Here is a 17,642-nt window from a genome sequence, read left to right as displayed (position 1 = left end):
TCTTCATGACAATGGGTGCATAAAAACCTGCAGTTCATTGTTTTTCAATTTGGTGAACAAATTCTTGCTATAATGGAAGCTTGTCGATTTCAGAGTGTTAGTCTGCAGTCAAAAATAATTATGTTGATAAAATGCAGAGTTAAAAAAGGCAAAGAATTAGCTCTTAAATCTGCTACATGTAATTATATCCCTCTGTGTGTTTACAATTACATCCACTTTATAATATGTGTTTAACATCGCGTGGTGGTAGCACACTGTGGCAAAAGTTGCCAGTACCACGAATGTTACGATATTAATAAAAAAAAAGTTGGTATAAAAGCAGCTTTGAAAAAGAATGCAAAATCTAGGGACGTGAGGAATGCCTATAATGGAACCCTATTATTTGCTTATTTTAGATTCACATCACATTTTATACAGGCTCCTGTATTGTAGATACGACACATTTTAGAGAGCAAGGTCCTTGCTTCTCTGTATCACAGGGGCTTTGACCTCCCCTTTTGTGTTGCATTTTAATGTATAAGTAAATATAAATGCTAATAAAACTCCTAAACATGAAACTCAGTTCCAAACAATATAATTGTATATTCTTGTCAGCCTTTAGATGGGTACACAATTACAATGCCTTTCAATCCCACGATTAGCACTGCATTCAGTCAGAAAATGGAGTGTACTGAAAGATAAGTGTCCCAGTATGTGTCATCTAAATAACAATACCCACACTTATTATTTGCATCTAAGACTCACACTGCCACTCTCTGCAGTGGTGTTTGCCTCTTCAGGCGTTTGTTGCCCCCTCCCTCGCAAGGAGTATAAAGAGAGTATGTGTTAACTTATCAACAGGACTGTCCTGGAGACAGTGAGATTATTAGAAACTGGTTAATTCTCCTCCCTAGTAACATGCATTTCTTTGTCAACAACTTTGGACAACGCTGTTTCTTATTTTTCTTCTTGTGTTCCTTCCCAGGGTTGCATATTATAGTGACCAACTATCGAAAACACAAGGCCCATACAAAGTTTTCCACAATGCAGAAGAATAACTTGCCTTGAGAGAAAGAAAAAAAAAAGCAAAATATGGAGTAATTCTTTCTCAAGTCAAAAAACTTAGCAAAAAAAAAAAATGGTGAAAGGCAGTGGCTGCCTACGGTGTTACAAAGAATACACATTTGTTGCGAATATCCATGCACAGACCACTGCCTCCCTGCGCAAATGTACCAATGGAATGTGTGAAATGTGTTTTTGTCCCCTTTGTGATAACATTTCTCCCTTTTTCCACATTTAAGAAAAAAAATACTTGACATTTTTCCTTTTCCTTTTTGTTAAAATAACCCCATTTATGTTTCGTATTGTTTTGAAAATGGGACCAGCAACCCTGGGAGTAAAAAAAACAGAGTAAATATCTTCATTCCGTAATCAATATTTCTGCTCAGTGAGGCTTTTCAAAGTTTCTTTAAAATACTTTCTGCAAGGGTTTCCAGTCTTTCAACATTCCCAGAAACACTTTGTGAGTGAAATCATTTCTTAAACCTTATCAGAGTGGGTCAAACAAACATCACTGTTTCTTTTTTCCAGCACTCTACAAAAATTCTTGAGTAGCATGTAAACAGGGCACAGCCAATCCGCTATTCGCAACGGAGTACTGTCAGCCATTAAAAGCTAACAAACCTTTGCAAAGCAGGAATGCAGAGATAGAAATCCATTGTGCACCAACAATAGGCCCCTGAACCTCCCTGCACGGAAAGCAGACCATTTCACTTTGAAGGCTATTGTCTACAAAGTCTACCACAAAGCTTTTCCCCTGCAGCTAGACAAAATATTCACTGTAGTGTGCGCCCAAAGAAACAGAACCCTTCTGTCCAAGTCGCAGACTTAAAGAAACCGCCACAAGCTTTCCGAAACCTGCACAACATTCCTGGTCCCTTTATTAACTAGCATAAAGTATACAAAGTCACTTTTTGAAACTACTTGACTTTTTTTTTTTTAATACACACTACAGAAGAATGAAGAACGTCTTGCAAATCAAGTTCTTCACAAAATTACAAATGAGAAAACCACTGAACGTCAGGTTGTCGTCTGTGAATGAATACAGATACCAACTCCTGCGACTCGGATGAGGAATATTCTCGAAATTCAGACTGGAAAGTATTGACTGAGTGATCTATTAACCAAAAGACTAGATGTATTTATTGTATTCCCCCCCATTTAATTCTAGCAGCCAACTCAAGAGTAAAGGCATGTTTATATAACACAAAAGCAAACCTAAGAAAAACCAGATTTCACAAAATCTAATGGGCAGATGGAGGTTTTTAACTGTCTTTACCCTACAAATTCTTATCTCATTTACTAGTAAGAAAATGATAATGGCTGCTTCTCTTTGAGGACTAAAGGGCAAACTGAGTACTGGCTACTTGACTGTGGCGTCTAAACCTTTTCACAGCAACCCTCTCATTTAAATGTAGATGTATCTGTTTTAACATTTACAGAACCAAGCTTAAGGTGATATACAATATGGTCAATATGGAGCTGCATTAATTCTTCTGTATCCTAAATCTCTACTATTTCCAGAGTTCGTTCGTTCTCTCGTTCTCTCTCTCTCTCTCTCATTTTACTTATGGAAATAATCCTAGGTAGTAAGAAGAACTCTACTGGAGAGATGAAATGAAGTTTTGAAAGGAAAAATTCAATTTTCCAGACAGATACACAGGGATGAGTAGCAACTACAGGACTGAAGGGCAAAGTATTTTATAGTTCTTACTAACCTCAGACTGTGGTCCAACTATATGACTTGCCACTTCAGAACTCTAGACTATGTGCTGAGAAACAATGACCACAGAGCCGAAATACATAATAGAATGGTTCATTTTACTTATGAAATGTTAGAAAAACTGTACCAAAAGTCAAACTCTGAGTTCCCATCATGACTTCAACCCTGGATAGCTAAAGTAGGAATGACAGACAGAATGGCCGGAAGAGCAGATTACTGCTCGCAATTCAGCCTTCTATCTGAATCTGTAAAAACCACAGCTTCCAGCCAGTCCCCTATAGGCCACCCCCAGGTCCCTACAGTGTCAGTTTGTTTCCATTTGAAGTTCCTGAAGAAATAATCTCATAGCAATGGACATGCAGCACTAGCTGAATTTCTAAAATACAAACAAATAAAACTCGGTAAAAATCACATGAAAAGCTCACAGTTAGAAATTTGTAAAACCAAATGGCAAAATTCCAATATTTACAATACATCTGGCTCATTAATGTGCAAATACAGTGAAATCCCGCACAATTATATAAGCACTGCTTCACTATTCAGAGAACAAGCAGCAGTTATCTATTACATCATTTTTGAAAATAGTTTTTAAAACACAAAGTCTGCTTTGTACTACGCACATGGATGTGTACAGAGTCACACGTAATCATTCAAATACCTTTGATTTTCAGGTTAACACACACCATGGTTTTCATTTACACACTTTTTAAAGCTGATGTCTTCCCCTCTACTCTGCCTTGCCCTGATATTTTAAACTTTATTTTTATTTTATTTTATTTCTTTCTCATTGGAAAGACAGGTCTACACAGAAAAGGACAAAAAGAATGATTTTGTCTACTGGTTCACTCCCCAAGTGGCTGCAATGGCCTGGCCAGAGCTCAGCTGACCCAAGCCAGGAGCCAAAAGCCTCCTCCAGGTCCCCACAAAGGTGCAGGGTCTGAAGGCTTCATGGGAGGTGGAGTAGTCAGGACAGGAACCAGTGTGCACTGGGAACCCAGTACATGCAAGGTAGGGACGCAGTCACTGAGTCATTGTGCACGCTCTCATTTACACACTTTCTAAATAATTCTTTTGGGTCAGGCATTTGGTGCAGTGTTAAGACACCAGTTGGTGCTCCTATCTTTTGTCTTGTGGCAGTTCCTGGTTCCAGCTTCACACTAACATCGACCCTGGAAGGCAGCAGTTCTAGCTGAAGTAGCTGGCTTCCTCTCCTCCACAGGAGACACCTGAATGTAGCTCCTAGCTCCTAGCTTTAGCACAGACTCACTTATCGGGGGTCTTTTCTGAGTGAATCAACAGATGGAAATGCACACTCTCTTACTCCCTATCTCTCAAATAAAAATCAATAAATAAACATTTAAAGAATTCTCCTGGGACTGTCCTCTACTGAAATTTGTTTCACTTAGCTACTAGAGGATCATAATTGCCTTCCAAATAGAAAGTAGGGCTCCCTATACGAAAATAAGCATGAGAGTTAACAATAAATGTTATTTGCATAGCATTCCGGCTTACAGAAGGCTGTCAGACACAACAGAGTTGTCAGGGATGTAGAGAGAATTATTTTATTTGTTCTGCAGATGAAGCAGCTATGGTTCAGAAAGATGCTTTGCCTGACATCACCTAGCCACAGAATACAGAATATTTTATCACAGAACATCACAGAATACAAACTCAGGTCCTCTATCTCTTTGATGGAAACACTAATATGCATTTTCTGAAAGATAAAATCAATCCAAATGGGGAGAAGAAACAACAACCTACATTAACAGGGTTCCTTTTGCTTCTTTCTGCCACTAGGACCTTTTGGAAATATTTGTTCGCTTTTTCCTTCTCACCCTCACTTCCATGGCTCACATATGCTTATTCACATCAATGCCTGTGGCAGTCCCCACCAGCGAATGCCCTCCCCGACTGTGCCAGCCATTGTTACAACAGCATCCTGCCTCTTTAGGGCCTGTTCATCCCCTATAACTCTCACTCCATTTTCCCTTCGGTGCCAAACACTCTTAAGACTGACTCCCTCATCTGGAACAATGAGACCTAGAGACTCAGGCCAACATATTGTAATTCTCCAACACGCTGCTGGTGCCAAGAACTAAACCACATTCGCTTCATTGCAGTAGCTTTACACACAGGCTCAGGTTTGTGCATTGTGTTTATGTACTTTTCCACCCTTTAATCCCCCTTGAGCTCCTGTGGCAGAGCTCATCAAAAAATCGAATAAGCAAAAAAACAAAACAAAACAAAGAAACAAACAAAAAAACATACCCCCAACCCATATGTATAATATTTGACTTTTAAACAAAGTCCCAGGAGTTAGGTCATACTAAATCTACCACTGTTTCTAACTTAATTTTGTAGCTTCAACTAAGCTGTGTTGTTCTGGACATGTGACTGTCTACACATTTAAGAGTGGGGATCGTATTTTTGGAAGGAACAGCAAGCAATACAGCTAAATCTCGGCATACACTAATAGCTCCTCTGAAGTCAAGAAATGAAAGCATATGTAGATGATTCCTGTCATTGGATCATAATTTTAGAGCTGGGAGAATCCTTAGATATCATTTAGATAAGCAATTCATAAAACTAATGCACTAAAATATGTACCAAACAGAAATGGAATAGAAATGGTTTGGCAACTGAGAACTGAAACAACAAACTAAGCATCCCATTGTCACGTACATCTAATTAACACTGAACAAATTTAGATTTCTTTTAATAAGAATTAGATCTTTGTGCTAACCAATTGCCAATCTTCAAGTGACATACAGAACATATTCTTTAAATATCAGACCAAAGACTTCAGATATGGGACATAATGCTTTCATTCAGCCTGTGTAATAACTAGTCCAATTTAAGTCTCCAGTTTGCAGATCAAAAGCTATAAATTAGAGAACTTGCCCAAAGTCACAGAATCAAAAATTAAAAATAAAGGAAGAACCTGAAGTGTCATTTTAAATTCAGTGTCCTATTTAGAAATTGTAGAAAAGCAAATTGAAAGAAAAGCTTGTTTTGGTATAAACTTTTTTTGGAAAGTCATATATATATACATATGTACACACACACACACACACACACACATATATATATGTTTTTGATACACATTTTCCATGAGCTCTTCGAAGACTACTTGTACCACATCACAAGTTCTCATAAAGTGCCAAACTTGCAAAGTGAAATTTTGGTCTCAGTCAGCTCATCTAGTTTTAATTAATAATGACAAGACAGGTGGTCTTGTTAGAATTAGCTACTCAAACAATCCTTCTTAGATTTAGATATTGCTAACTCGATATTCTACTCTTAAAAGCCTTCATCTGGCAACATATAAAGAAGGAAAACACAAGGTAGTAAGTTTGGCCAAATGTATTTTCTCTTTAAAAGTTAGTTTCAGTTCAATATATGCCATTTGTTCACAAATGGGTGATAAAATTAGTTTTGAGGGTGATAAAAGGCTATATCCAACAATTTTCTTATCTGTAAGGTTTCCATTCCTCTCAACCATAGCTTCCTATCTAGACATCATTTTGTAGCCAATAGTATTTGATGTAGTGTCAGTAATGGAGACATCTATATATCTGGGAGTTACTTTTGCACTCAAGACCAGAAGGCCTGACACAAATCCACTTAGCAAAGCAGTACAGCTAATCTTCCACTAGAAATGTCAGGTTGTTCGAGGAAATGCTGAACACACACACATCACAACTCACAATAGCAATACCTCTGAAACTCTCAAGTATTAAGAATTCAATAAGCCTGATTTTTATATGTAATTCTCCTGAAGTGACTGTTGCTCTGGGAATACTTTAATTCTAGTATTTCCAAAACACTTGCTTGTTTCCACTTGAACGTTAATAAGAGCTTGTCGAAAGGGAGAAAAGTGCCTTTGGTTGACTCACGTTCTGATATTTTTATTGTAAAATCAGTTTTTAGAATATGAATACCTAAATATTCAGCCACATGCTTAAATTTTCTTCTAGCACCAGAAATTTACTCACTTGTTCAATTACATTCTATGTCATACCACATTTTAGAATATTAGTTAAGTACATTGCAAGCAAGATGGTAAAATCGCTACATATCAATAATTTTGATCTTACTCTCTATAACAAAGTTCTTTACCTTCTACACAAAATTGACAATCCACAAATCTGTGAATGATAGAATAGACAGTCTGTTTACAAAATAACTCAGAAGTAACTGCATTTTCCTGTATAAATGACAACTATTTGTTTTGTTCCTGTTTCAATTACTGGATCCAAACAAAATACTATGTAATTTAAGGCTGATATTTCAACAAATAATTGCACAGAATCATTTCATGTGCGTAAAGTCCTTTTTATGTTCTATTACGTAGACAAAGAAACAAAAACTTGGCGCTGCACCACCTGACTACCACTTCCTACTGTTGTAACTTTAGCAAGTAAACTTAACCTCTTTATACTTTAATTTACTTACCTAAAAGCCAGATAACTGGATTTGCTTCACATGGTTGTGTGATAATTAAATAAGGTAATTTAATAAAGCATTTAATCAGCTCTGGGAAAATAGAAATACCTAAAAATGTTGACTAACATTCCAAGTACAACAGGGACTAGGAACCCGAGAGAATTGTTTCAAAAAACAACTTACAGGATATTTGTGTGTGTGAGAGACAGAATGTGAGCAATTTTTACAAAGACATATATATGCAAACATGTTTCACCTCAACTCTCAATAAAAATATCTGGAAATAAAAAGTTGTATCAAAGTGTAAGTGTAACCATCTCTACCACTTCTCCTAGGGTTTTCTATTTTGTGTCATTCCTGTGACTTCTTCAGCTAGATCATGCTGACAAAGATGTTAAAGAAAGCGTGCAAAAGTACAAAGGATATGGAACTGGTGGCATTTAGCTCAATGAGTGAATTGCTCCCAAGTGGCACCCAAATAAATACTCAGATAATCTTTACCTGCCTCTTTCTTTTTATTTTTCTTTCTTTCTGCCCTTTTCTCAAGAGTTGTCTTATCTAAACTTTCCAAAATTTCTATTAGGTCTTCAACAGTATTTAAAGCTTTTAAGCCAGGGTTGTTGACGAGGGGAAGGCAACAACAAATAGCTTTGCAGGGCTATTTTCCCAGGGTCACTCAACCAATGGTAATTGTGATTATTTTTATTTATTAGCCCTGTAGCTCTGTCCTCTATCATGGATAAGTCAATACAAACTGCCCCACCTCCCGTCCTGCTCACTGACAGCAAAAGTGTTTTAACTTGGAAGACAAGTGGGAAAGCACAGCATTACGGCCTGTAGTTCTTTCAGGGAAGTGCACAGCTGAAGAATACTGTCCATTCAGATTAGACTAATTTATGATGTTGGCAAAGTGTGGGAGGGGAGAGGCACCCGGGGTTCCTGCCACTAGACAAAGTGAGAGTTGTGACAGAGGACAGGAGGAGGAAGCCAAAGTAATGCAGGAAAAAGACTAGAAAATCAAAAAGTAACACCATAGAGTTTATGATGCATCCATAATGAGCATCTAACCAAAATGAACGCAGGTCTTAAATGTGATTTCTGTAGACATTCTGATTAAACCACTCATCAAATAACCAGCATTCTTATTACATTGTAATAGATCTTCTACCTATATTTCATTTGAAACAGTATTTTCAGGTCTGGTGCCTTGGTGGAGCATGCTAATTCTTTGCTGGCAGCACTGGCATCCCATATGGGTGCCCTTTCTAGTCTCAGCTGCTCCACTTCCAATCCTACTCCCTGTTTATGACCCAGGAAAGCTGCAGAGGATGTCTAATTGCATAGGTCCCTGTATCCACATGGGAGACCCAGAGGGATCTTCTGGCCCCTGGCTGCACACTGCAGCCATCTGGAGAGTGAATAAGCAGATGAAAAACCTCTCTTTCTAACTCTGCCTTCAAATAAAAACCAGTAATTCTTTAAATAGTATTTTTTCAACTGTGTACATATGAAAGATGGACAAAGAAAGGTACAAAAGATAGCAGAGGAACTCTGTGTAAGTTATTTGAGAATCAGATATATTTAAGGCAGCACCATCCCAAGTTGATAAGACAAATGTGTAAATAAAATGAATAAAAGCTTACCATGGCTGAACCATATCACAAATTAACAGAAATGAGAATGTATCATCTAGGTAAATTACATATGCCTACTGTTACACTTCAGAATTACTAAATATGTATTTAAATTACAAATAAAATCACCAAACATAAACTGCTTTCATATAATTGTCCATTTAACTGAATATCAATACCAACCTAATACTGGAAATTACTGATTACAACTGTAGAGTTTTGCTGTCATTCAAAATTGTACAAGTCAGTGGTAGAGAAGATGAACTAAATACAAGAAGTACAGAAATAGAAAAATCAGTCACCATACATTAGAATGAAAATTCCAGTACTTAAAAAATAGGACAGAATGTTTTACCAACGGAAGTGAGAATTAAAGTCCGTGCAGCCTGATGCTAACCCACTCCACACCCTGAATCGTCTCTATCACAACATATGTGAGAACAAGTCGCAGCCTCAGCTTGTCAGATGCTTGAGAAACAAACAATGAAAACCGACAAGATTCCTATGATCAATTAGAGTCTGTGATACGCAGGTAGTGGTATTTTTCTGTCCTAATATATATTTTCAGATTCAAAAACTAAGGAAAATAATCTGATTTACTTTAAATGATACATGAAAATTTACACAGACCCCTATCACCCCAAGTAATCCATCTGCCTTCACAGCTTGTTATATTTGGTCTCATAACCTTTCGGGAATTTAGGATTGTCTTATTTTTAGAAGACCATACAATAGTTTAACTTGTAAAATGGCATTTGATGTTCACAAGCTGAGACAGTCAAACGAAGAATGAAGACCACAGTCATGTATAAATTATAGTATGCTGCAACTCTCAAAATTATGGCACAGAAGATTAGGAAAGTTTCTATAAGAAATGAGAGCCTAGTTAAGAGGGAGTAAGGTCGAGCATGACTTAAACCTTTTCTACGTATCAAAGATTTACCATTCTCAGTGACAAAAGCAGGGGCTATAAAAATAAGTATGTGTAATCTACTGATATATTCACTTAATCCATGGATTAAATGATTCCACACTACTAGTATTATTGTATAATGTACTATTATAGGTTCTTAGGTTACTAAGAAAACTCAAGTGAATGTGACATGTTTACTCTCATTCTCTATATACACAGAAAAGTTGGAATGTCATCATGTATCAATTCACTTTTTCAACAATCGGATAATATTGAACCCATCAATCTAGACTTCATAATCACAGAGCTTCCTCAAATGCATAATTCCATGGATAATTATGTCTTCCTGGTGTCCCTGGAACGTAAACTTTCCTAAGGCCCGAGATAACTTCCTGATGAATAAATATTGATTCAGAGTGTAAAAATATGAATAAAAGAATCCTCTTACAACTTTAGAAATATGAACGGAACTGAAAACTTTTTACAAGTGAAAGAAATTTCAAAGAGCAAAGCTACCGACTTCTTCAAAAGGTAAAGAAATTGCACTAATACTGTGAAGTTATTTGAATACCCATTACTCACTGTCAGCTGAAAATCCTAAATATATTCAAGCTTTAGAGACTAGGTTAACGAATTAAGATGAATTACTAGTGTGTTGTCAAAAATTTCACTTAGAAATATTAGATAACAAATATGAATTATGCAATAATATAAGCCCATACATTCAGCATACAAGATACACTGAAAAGCAGAAGTGTTTGTATGTCTATGTGAGAGCAAAAGAGAACCTCTTAAAACGTAAGTTAAGTGACAAGGCAACTGAATGGCTGAGAATAGAGATAGGACAGAAAAAGAGAAAAATGTTACAGGCAGATCTGTAAACCAGAGAGGACTGAAAGATTAGTGTCTTCTTTGTTGAAAGGATTCTCCGGGAAAACTCATCAAGGGAATGGCAGGACCATAAACTACTAATTGTGGTAAGCCTAATGTGGTGAAAAATAGACTGTATCTTAAACAAAATGTACATGGCTTACCATAGGACAGCAAGATTAGCTTATTATTTTGGAGATTCATATATATATAAATGTATATATATATATATATACACATAATCTATTTGCTTGGAAAGTAAGAGTGACATGAGTGAGAGAGAGATAGACTAAGATTTTCCATCTACTGGTTCACTTCCAAAAGACCCATAACTCTTGGGATTAGGACAGGCCATAGCCAGGATGCTAAAATTCTATCTGGGTCTCCAACACGGGTGATAGGGGCTGAAGCACTTGAGACATTGTTCACTAATGATGGAGCATTAGCATGGAGCTAGACCCAAAGTAAAATGCCTCGGACTTGAGCTAACATTCCAAGATGAAGCACAGTTGCTCCAAGCCCCTAGCAGACCACAGCGGAGACCTGGTTTGAAGTTCTTGGTTCCTGGCCTATTCCTGAGCACTGTGGCCATTGGGGGAGCAAATCAGTACATGGAAGATCTCTTTTTTCTGTCTCAGTAGCTCTGCAAGAAAGAGTAAGAGAGAAAAAGAGAGAAAGAAAGATAATAAAGTCAGTGAGTAACATCCATAGAATCATATCTCAGGTCTAACAACAGGGAGGAAAACACAATGCACACATTAAGTACTGGAAGGAATGTCAAAAAAAATTCTGTTGACTATCCCAATATACTTCTCTTCCTAGATGTATCACCTATGTCTACCTCTGTCGCTCACACTCAGTGAAATCAATGTGCAACGTTTGCATAGTTTAAATTGAATCTCATTAGACATACACCAGAAGAAGACAACAGGCTGTATTGGCAAGCAAACCAAAGATGCTCACCGTATTATGGTATGTACTGGATGCTTTCCTAATGAGTCACTGGATTAAACAGTATAGTACCAAACTCCGGGGAAGAGGTCATTTAAAACAGTCTGTGGTATTTAGTAAAATATAATGAAATATCTGATACATAAACACAATGACATAAGGTGGGGGGCTTTTGCCTGGCAGTTACGGATCATTCTGGATCCTGGTATTCTACTGTAGAGTGCCTTGGTTCTTCTAGTTCTGTTTCTGCTGAAGCATACAGCTTCCTCCTAATGCTTACACTGGCAGGCAGCAAGTAATGGATGGCTGAAATATTCAGGCCTCTGTGCAAAACCCAGATTCAGTTGATGACTACTGGCTTCAGTTCAGCTTAGCCCCAGCAGTGGGCACTTGGGGAGTAAAGCATAAGTTGAGAGCCCTTTGCTATCTCACTCGCTCTGCTTCTCAAACATATATATATATATATATATATATAAAGTTATAACATAAATCAGTATTTCAGCTCAGAAGAATGGATGGATCCAGTAAAATTTTAAATGAACCTATTTTCTGAGTTGGAGGCCAAGTAAAGAAGATTCTATAAACTTGAGAAGGGTCTTCTTCGAAGCCACGAAAATCTGCGTTCCAAGTGACCAGAAACTCCAAAGTGATTCCAGGTGTTCACACCTCTGGCAATGTTCTCTGAGGGTCAAATGGAAAACCCTAAGACTTGCCCTCAAGGACGTCACAGAAAGATGAGAGTGTCTCAGTACTAGAGGTCTTAGAGGTTATCAGTTTCCCGATGCAAATGAAAAATGAGATTGAAGGTTTGAAATAAAAACGACAGCCTGCAGCCAGTTGGAAAAGACAATTCTCAGACTTCTAATAAGAGATTGCTTTTGGTTCTTGGTAACATCTCTCATGATTCCAACTTTCTGCAGGTATGCAAACAGAGAGGCAACAGGTAACAGCTCAACTGCTCAGGTCAACATCCCTTTACTTGTTGGACCTACATGATGTTGCAGACCCCTGGCTTTGCCTGAGTCCAGTCCTGGCTAGTACAGGCTTTTGGGGGAGTGAACCAGTGAATAGCATGGAAGCTTTCTGTGTATCTGCCTTTGAAATCAAAAGAAAATAAATCACATTTCAAATAAAGGGAAAAGAAAAATATTTAAATTCTAATAATTTAATGTTTAATGTTAAGAAGATGTGAACCAGTCTGACAAGGTTCTCCAGTAACGTATAACAACACAAACAAATAATCCCAAGTGTGGTAACTGGTCATAATTCAACCTGTACATAAAACAAAAAATCCGTAGTGTGAGAAATGTAGCAAAATAAACATGTGAGGCATTACAAGAGATCCGCGATCATCAGAATTAATATGTATTATTCAACAGGAATAAACACTGAAAGATATATTCTCCACTTAAAGTATGTATTTATGAGATTAAAGGAAAAAATACTCCACATCTAAAGAGGAAGAAAGAATACCTCTGTTCCATGGCAGCTACCACAGAACAAAAGAGAAATTACTTTGTATAATAAGAAGATTAAATTCACTGCAAGAATATTTCCAAAATGCATAAATTACATTTTGATAAAAGTGGATACATCATCTGACCAGTTTTTTTCTTTTATCCACTGGGTATCAATTTATTATTGTAGCCCATCACACCAGATGTAAGAATAGAGCTATCTCTCCCTCCACTTTTTTCCTCAGCAAAATATTCAGCTGAAGTAAGTGGTACTCAGAAACTATAAAGATAAGATGCAAAGCCAAATCTGGAAAGAAAAAATAAAACAAAAAGGAGTATTCTGTGCCAAGTGAAGCTGTACCCGTAAAGTCAAATCCTGTATCTCTTAAAACATGACTTGATGGGAGTGTCGCCGACACTCTTTTCACACACAGCGCAGCCTTTGCTGTTGTCACACATGAAGTGCCTTAAAAACAATGGCCAGTGAGGTGGCACAGCATGCAGGAACAAAATAAAAAGGGGGAAAGTTTATTCCATGCTCTTTGAATTACAGTTAGGGGGCTGGCAGTAGAGCAATTCCCAAATCCTTTAAGCCCACCAGCTTCTTCCCTCCATTAAATTAATGAGGCATCTCAGGTATTCATTCTCAACCGGCAGCTCTGGGCTCTCCAGCTGGACACCTACGACTTAGTCAATTACAAACAGTGACCTAGGGGAGACATCTGCTCGGCATATACAATCTTGTCTTATAAAAGTAAACAGGAGATGTTGAGCAGATTAGGGTGAGAAGATACAAGTGGAGTTGCATTTGGGGGGCGGTTACTAGGGGCCAGTGAACAACCAATATCTCCTCTTTCCCAATCAGAAGTCCAGACCTCCAAAGAGGAACATTATAAAGTACAGTATTGATGCACAGTCCGATGCTGAGGTCTCTATTATCCCATGACACCACTACCTCCTTACATTTATTAAGCCTAAATATATTAAGCTTGATTATAAGCATTTTTTTTATAATACCACCTTCTTACTAGTGCTCATAACACTTGGCTCCCAGGGATGTGTGATAATGAAATGACTGGATGTTTTTCCCATTAAAGACATCTGTTGGAGTTTCTATGGTATTTTTCTTCCTATATTTCAAGCTAAAGGCCCCCTCTATTTTTTGTTTGCCTCACAATGGCCAGTCCCTTTTCAATGATTGATTTTCTGTTCAAACACAGTTTGTCTCTTTTTTCGTTGCCCTCTCATTGTTTCAGGAGCATTTCTTCCCTTTTGCCTTGTTCACTGTCGACGCTCACCTCCTCCCGCCCCGGCTCCTGGCACAGCAGTGCCTCCCAGCCCTCACATTACTTTCACTGACATACATGCAAAAAAATTCAGCACAACCCCACCCACAGCAGATTACTCAATTAACAAAAACAAAACCCTGAATTATCAAGGTTACAACTGGGCCAAAAAGTACCGTAGGCATTGATATTAAATGACCTCAGCAGTCTCTTGATTGAATTGCAAACCTGCATTAAGTCATTGTTTGTGTTGTGTGTGTGACTTTATAAATGCTGGGTTGTAAGGTGGAATAATGGAGGGGCAAGAAGGGCAGCAGGGAGAAAGTCTCAGAGAAAATTCTCCCTTTAGGTCACATTTTTTTTTCTTCTCTTTTGGTATACTCTTTATCTCGGAACTTCAATACAGATTCTGTGAAATTCTCTGAACTAGGCATGTTGAAACAACAGAAATAATAGACACATTAAACGGACTGCAGCTGGGAGAAGCCACCCCATCAGTAAGCAGCACCTAACTGGCAAATCTGACAGGCCTTGTAGAGATTCCTCAATGACCTGGGCCCGGTGAGAAGACAGAATGTTTCTTATCCTATGGATGGCCAAACAAAATCAGCATGGATCTGCTTCCCAAACTTGACTAGACTCCAAAAAGCAGGTAGTGAGTCTGCTGGTCCGTACACAGAATGTTCCAGCAGAGAAGGTGGGGTGTGGCTTCCTAAACTTAAATACATTAAAGGTTTACAAACATGCTAAGTCCTTCAGTCATCGTGTAGGAACTCAGCAAAACTATTTTTCTTCTCAGGAGTAAGGAAAACAAGTAAAATTTTCCCACTTAGAAATCCTTTTTTTTTTGGGAATCAAGACCGTACATTCCTCCACACATATCATATTTTAATCAATAATTGCCAAGGTTCAATTCTTATCAAGCAGTTTTATAGCACTCTTTTTAACTTACTTAACTCAGATTTTCCTCCTCCCCCAGAAACAGGCAAAAGAAAAAGAAAAAAAAAAAAAACAGAAAGGAAAACTAATAACTCCAAGTTAACTGACTAGGAGAAAAGCTACAGTAAGTCCCTTTTCCTATTTTCTTATATTTGTGTAGCTGTTAGACATTTTGCAAAGGAGGGGAGTCCCAGCCAGCCTCTGACAACAAAAGGCCCACTGTCATTGAGCCAGTCCCAGACATGGTGGAAACCAGCCCACAGGAAAAGGCCTGGCTCCAACGCTAGGCCCCGGCCGAGCACAGTCACTATATTCACTCAAATTGGCAACAGGTCTCAGTGTTCCTGGCTCTGAGCTGTGAACAAGGGTCGGGATTGAATAACCAATTATACAACCGCTGACTGAGTTTATCCAAGGTTTGCAAACTGCTAGAACAGCCCAGTATTCAACCGACTGTTTTATCCTTTTCCAGATATAGTGCCATATCTCCCCCCCATGCACCATTTACATGTCACTTTATTACATACGTCCATGAAAGAGGTTAATACAGTGTCACTCTGAGCGCCTAAACGCTGCCTTCCGGGAGTCCCGCTTCTCTCCAGGGGCAATTTTACTGACACCTTTCTCTGTCTTTCACTTTCTCTTTGTAAGTTAAACCAAGTTTCTGTCAAGAGTACAAAACAATGCATGAACGCACAGTAGCCGAAAGTCAACCATTTGAAAAAGAATCTTTATCCTAATGGGCTGTGCTAACGTACTTTTGTATATAAAACACTGAAAAATTGTGAAGTCTGGCAGTTCAGATACCAGCACCCTGATATGAGGTACTCTTATAAATTCATCCCAAAATGTGCCTTCTCCTTGTGCCAAAATGGATGTCTGAAAGTTTTAGAACTAAAATTTCTTACAGTGTAGTTGTTGGCCTGCTTTTATACAAAGAAGTTGTAACGTGATTTAAAAAAAAAAAGATAAAATTTCAAGTATTTGTCTAAATATCTACCAACCTGAAATTCCTGAATGGATAATTTCTGATTCCATTAACAGAAAAGGGGAAATGAGAGAACTAACACAGTGCAATAAGGCAGCCGGCATTTTCTTTAAAATTTATATCTTGATCTTGGGCCCATTATTTCTATTCCATCCTTGGGTTAACAGAGGTTTTATAAATAATCTTATCTTCCCCCTGAGGCTGTTTATCTTTAAAATCAATAATGTGGATTCCTGACCTGTACACTGAAAATATAAAGCATGGATGAAGTAAATTAAACAATCCACAAATACATGAAAAGATATACTACGCTTGTTGGCTGGAAAAACTAGCATGTTAAAATGTCCATATCTCTTAAATAAAATATAGACACAGTATATCCCTAAAAAAAATCCTCAATGACAATCCTCAAAACAAAAAATGATAAATAAAATTCAAATGTGTCTACAAAAAACACAAAAGAGTCAAAGTAATTACATCAGAAAAGTAAAAAGTTGGATTTAAAATTGCATTTAAATACGTTCTGATTTAGAAGTGCATTACATTAATGCAGCGGAGAACAGTGAGAGTAGGAGAAACGTGGAGGGCAGAAGGGGAAATCCCTGAGCCTATGGATCAGTACATAGCATGAAAAACAAAAATTTTTTAAAATGTGTTATGTGACTATACTAATCAAAATAGTAGGGTAGTAGCGTAAAAGCAGGCAGACATACACCCTAGTGGAAGAGACTAGAGAATCCAGAAAATAAAAACCCTCAACTAAAGACCTGGGGAAAGCAGCAGAACATGGGCCGAATGTTTGCACCTCTGCCAAGCACGCGGGAGACCCAGCTAAAGCCCTGGCTCAGTACTCGCCAGACCTTGGCCATTGTGGCCATGGGGGAAGTGAACCAACAGATGGAAGATGTCTGTCCTTTCCTCTCTCTCTATGAAATTTATTTTCAGATAAATAAATCTGTTTGCAAAAATTCAATCCAAGAAGGATAAAACACCTGAACATAATATCTTGGCATTTGTGTGGCAATGACCCTTGATTACACACCAAAGAACTCAATCTACAAAAGCAAAACGAAACAAATGGAACAACATCAAATTCAAATGCTTTTCACAGGAAAGGAAGAAATCAACAAAATGAAAGCTATCTGGAATGGGAAAAATAATTGCCAATCATTTGTCAGAAAAAGGGTTAATAAGCAAGATGGATAAATGACTCATAATAAGAAAAAAATTACCCCAAAACAGAGGGAACTAAACAGGTGTCTAATCCAAAGATGATATCTAATGATCAAAAGATGCTCAACTTTATTAATCATTCAAGAAATGGAAATTAAAACCACTATGAGATACCACCACATACCTGTTAGGATAACTATCAGCAAAACAACAAAACAAAACAA

General features: G+C 37.7%; 1 protein-coding gene across 6 annotated transcripts in view; it reads right to left on the bottom strand.

The window, feature by feature from the left end:
* Nucleotides 1–17,642, bottom strand: part of SOX5 (SRY-box transcription factor 5) — a 569,607-nt gene that overhangs the window by 216,486 nt on the left and 335,479 nt on the right. The gene's annotated exons all lie outside the window — the stretch shown is intronic.

This window comes from Ochotona princeps, chromosome 27, assembly GCF_030435755.1.
Source record: "Ochotona princeps isolate mOchPri1 chromosome 27, mOchPri1.hap1, whole genome shotgun sequence".
Lineage (NCBI taxonomy): Eukaryota > Metazoa > Chordata > Mammalia > Lagomorpha > Ochotonidae > Ochotona > Ochotona princeps.
The sequence above is the reverse complement of the archived record's forward strand: the minus strand, read 5'-3'. Positions and strand labels throughout refer to the sequence as shown.